Here is a 5,041-nt window from a genome sequence, read left to right on the forward strand (position 1 = left end):
AGCATCCTCCAAATCATGTAATGAAGGAGAGGAGGGAGAGAACAATTATCAGTTATTCATTAGCATTAGATTTATGTTCATTCAACATGAATAATACCATTTTCTCCAAATCATGAGTTATGAGTGTTGTTTGATTCTTAAGGTGTGATAGTTGTTCATGTGTGCTCATTGAGGAATGGAAGGATCCCCATACTGAGATAAGTGCACTTTGTTGTAAAGTAATGTTGTGAATATACTAATTTCAATTATGATGTTCATCTTATTTCTTTCTTGTAAATACTTATAGATAATTTTAGTATGAATTCATGTTGTGGCCATGTTTTGTTGTGTGAAGGTTGATCTCCTTTCAATAGCTAGTTTTGATGTGAGAAGGAAAACTAGGAACTCCTAAGTTAGGAGTCTCTTCTCCATGAGCTAGATTAAATTGAAATAAGATTTACTTTCTCTTATGCTTTCCTAGATTACATTTATGTGAATATTGATTCCCTTTCAGTATCTAGAGAAATCAAGTCCTCCTAAGTTAGGAGACTCTTCTCCATTAAGAACTGAACTGAAAACAATATTTACTTGCTTTCATTTACATGCTTTCTTTCCTGCTTTCTTAGGTGTTTGGCAATGTTATTATAGAAAGATGGTAGAAGGACAACCAGGACTCTTGAACAAGAGACTCTTCTCTATCTTCTAAAGTAAAATAATTCCATTGATCAAACATTATTTTTATGCTTTCATAGAGTAGATCTAATAGTTTAGATTTGTAATATGCATTTCCATTCTAAACAAACTTCTTACACCTGTTTCATCTAAGGTCCCATATATATTGGTTTGCTTCTAAGTTTACGATTCCCCGGCAACGGCGCCAAAATGTTGGGCGATTTAGTTGTCCGCTAAATCCCTATCATCCCTTTCAACACGAGTTTGTTGAAACTGGTTAGAGGAACCTAACACTATTCGCAACACCCCGGTGTGTCAATGGGATTCCCAGTTCCGCTGCGATACCTGAAGCAGCAGTGATTCCCAGAATGACTTTTACTTCAACTCCTTGCAGTCGGAGGAAATCCATCTCTTCCAAACACCAATGGGTCGCCACCTTTGAGTCTGACAATAGTTGCTCCAGCCTCAGCAAAATTAAGGAGGAGTTGGTGAATTTCATCCTGAGTTCGACTATGGTAGCCAGCAATCTTTCCAACATACAGCAACCTGGCTCCAGGTTGAACCATGTCCATTATATTTGTGGATACCAGGCGATCATACAAAACAAGATCTGCAGTTTGCATGAGTCGGAAAGCCTTTAATGTTAGCAGCTCTGGATTGCCGGGGACAGTTCCCACCAGATAAACACTTCTCTTCTTCCTTTGAGAATTCTTCGTATCCCGCTGATTTCTGAGCAATTTTAGCATTTCATGTAACTGTGGCAGCTGCAGAGCAATGTCGTGCTCTTCTTCTTCGACAAACACTTCTTCGTTGGAGGATGATGAAAACGATGGCGAGCCTCCAGTAACTGAGGAATATTTATGCAGCCATGTGGGTGCCGAATGCCCTTCAGTAAAAGGGGAGGAGCCCTTCACATCGAGAGGTGATTGCAGAAAGCTGAGGAGCCATGGAATGAATGAAATAATTCTTTGGACTGGTGGATGCATTGGGCATCAAAGAATAATTATATAATACTTGCTGGAATTGTAATGGCCGTTGAAACAAGGGGAGAGACATCCATGAAAAGAAGATTCAAGCGACCCTCATTCTTCTTTTCCATTATTAGATTAAATTTGTTTTGTATTTATTGTAATATATTATTTTTATTTTTTTTTTTGTTTTATATTTATATATTTTTATTTAATGACTTGATTTCTTTTGATTTGTATATTATTAGTTATATTTTTTTTAATGATTGATTTGTTTTTGTATATATTTAGATATAATTTATTAATGATTGATATCTTTTGATAATATTTGATTTGTATTAATATGAATTACGATTGTATTAATATAATACTATATTATTTATATTAATATATTAATATGATTATAATTATATTAATACTTATGTTTGATATATTGTTTTTGATTCTTATATTAAGTTTGATATATTTTGTTATCAAGTTTAAAAAAAAAAAATCAAAATAACCCCAAACAAATTCGTGTGATTTTATTATTATTATTATTTTTTTTTAAATAATACAAAACAAATTTTAGTTTTATTAAAAAAAAAAACAACAAAACACATAAAAAATCAAAACAAATAAAAACTAATAAAACAATTAAAAAAAATCAAAAACCAAATCAAAACAATTAAAAAAAAACAAAAAAAAAAAAAACAAAGCAATTAAAAAAAAAATCAAAAACAAATTAGAAAAATCAAAATAATTAAAAAAAATAAAAAGTATATATAAAATTTCAAACCAATTTAAAAAAAAAAACAAAACAATTAAAAAAATTGCAAATGGACATTTCATAAGAGCTGAAAACATTTTATGCTAACTTGTCTTGTTGGAGTTGGGAATTAGCACGCAAAGGCAACAGGTAAAAAAATTAATTTCATTTTATTTTGGTTGCTAAGCATTCATACTCATTCTTGCATTTTATATCTTTCAAAAAGCTCTCACAATTTTCATGCAAGATTTGTACTAAGATTTTACAGGTGCGCGATGATCCAAGTCCATGTAGATGTGATCTTTCGAAATCACATTCATTATTGAAGCTTGAAGGAGTTAATTACAAATGTCGTGACATTTGTGGCTACAGAGAAATGTTTTGTTGTCATGATTTGTTTCCCACACTTCTCTTTCAAAGCCTCATCAGTCATCCATGTTAAAGTCCATTGATTCATTGCCATATCCATCATGACTTCATACATGTCTACTTTTCTGAGTCGCATACATTTTTGCCTACCATTCAGTTCATCTTTTTCCCTCATGAATAAACCATCCATATCTCTACGTTGCCTTGCTTTCCTTGCCATAAAAACTGTTTGACCATAACATCTTGTATCTATAGTCCTACCAATCATTTGTACGAACTCGCGTTGACTGATGTGGGATTCCTTAAGGCCCACCTTTCAACAAGTCTTGACCCATCGACCTCAGCACCTTATCTGGGATAAAGACTAGAGTCATTATTAGTACCTTGAGGCTTGCATGCCCTAATGGCAAGTCTTCTCGCCAATGAACAATGGGAATACATTAATGTCCCTTGTTTGTTGGATCTTGCAAGTGGCTCGACATCAGCTCATTCATTCGCACTTCGCAAGATGTACTTGGGTACCTTGGCACTCATTGACATTAATGGTGAGTTTGCCTCGCATTGGTTAACGACATTCATCAATGGTCGGTAATCCAATGACTTCTTTCCATGTTCGACATCGACACATTCATTCACATGGAAAGAATTGTGCCACGATATGGGACGAGATGAAGACTATATGACTCAAGAGCAGATTACTTTGGAACAGTTTCAGTAGCAGTAATAAAGGATCTACATTCTCGACTTCATCCATCATATATGCAACCAAGACACAGATCACATTCTTGTATTCTTCATTCCATGATTCAACAACAGGAGCTACACATTTCTACATATACACAGCTTGTCCACTTAGGTAAGTAAAGGTATGTTCTTTCATAGCTTTTTATCATGCAATTCCTTTAATACTAAAATTATAATTTTTGGAAAATGTTTCACCATGTTCATATTCACATCCATATTCCATTATCACCCTCCATATGTCATATATATCCTTTCTACACATATCATTCTAACCAACATACTTTTTCCAACCAACTACTATTGCATTATGATTCAAATGTTACATGTTTTGCAAATAATGATCAAAGAAAGAAAGGTTAATTAAATGTTTTCAAAGTCTTTTGATGTAACACAAAAACAATGAAAGTATTGTTACAAAAGAACCAATACTAAACAAATTTTGGTTGTCACACAAGAACCAACCAAAATAATATGTTGCAAGCAAATGTTTTTAAAAGAGAAGACTTTGCAAAAAAGAACAAAGTTGTTAAAAAGAAAATTACGTGAAGTTAAAAAAATCGACATCAGCAAGAGTTCATGTAAAAGCAAGACAATTCAAAAGATCAAATCACGGTCAATGCAATAGATTGCATGAGGACATGCAATAACTTAAGTTGGGGAGTATGTTGGGCCTCCAAATTAGCCTTAATTTTCACTCCATTTTCACCTTTTATCCTCATTTTGTCATCTCATTTCACCATACTATCATTACATAACCCTATATTTCCATTACCATATGAGTTTATATTCTCATTTTCCAAAGTTATTAATTTCATGTATTTAGAGTAAATTTATGATTAAAAGTTAGAGAAATGACAAGTATTTGCTTATACCTAAAAGTGGCTTGAGTTTGATGACACATGTAGATCATTTGGAAGCTTCCAAGGCACCCCTATGTGGCCTCCCAAGATCAAATTCGAATTTCAACTCAAGAGGTGGACCATATTCCAAGGAGGAAGATCATGGAGATTTTGATGTGTCATGGGATTTGTATCTAGTATTTAGGGATAAGTTGAGACAAGTGTGGGTCTAGTAGATATTTAAGGGATCTACATTTATTGAGTAGATATCCCTAATTCATGTATAAATAAGAGGAGCATCCTCCAAATCATGTAATGAAGGAGAGGAGGGAGAGAACAATTATCAGTTATTCATTAGCATTAGATTTATTTTCATTCAACATGAATAATACCATTTTCTCCAAATCATGAGTTATGAGTGTTGTTTGATTCTTAAGGTGTGATAGTTGTTCATGTGTGCTCATTAAGGAATGGAAGGATCCCTAAACTGAGATAAGTGCACTTTGTTGTAAAGTAATGTTGTGAATATACTAATTTCAATTATGATGTTCATCTTATTTCTTTCTTGTAAATACTTATAGATAATTTTAGTATGAATTCATGTTGTGGCCATGTTTTGTTGTGTGAAGGTTGATCTCCTTTCAATAGCTAGTTTTGATGTGAGAAGGAAAACTAGGAACTCCTAAGTTAGGAGTCTCTTCTCCATGAGCTAGATTAAATTG

At 33.2% G+C, this 5,041-nt stretch overlaps 1 pseudogene; it reads right to left on the bottom strand.

The window, feature by feature from the left end:
• Nucleotides 1-1,031: 1,031 nt before the first annotated feature.
• Nucleotides 1,032-1,637, bottom strand: LOC149154864 (S-adenosyl-L-methionine-dependent uroporphyrinogen III methyltransferase, chloroplastic pseudogene; annotated as a pseudogene).
• Between the last annotated feature and the right edge of the window lie 3,404 nt (nucleotides 1,638-5,041).

The sequence above is a fragment of the Pinus tabuliformis genome, chromosome 9 (assembly GCF_031772625.1).
Source record: "Pinus tabuliformis cultivar Carrire ecotype Pingquan chromosome 9, CPIR1, whole genome shotgun sequence".
Classification (NCBI taxonomy): Eukaryota; Viridiplantae; Streptophyta; class Pinopsida; order Pinales; family Pinaceae; genus Pinus; species Pinus tabuliformis.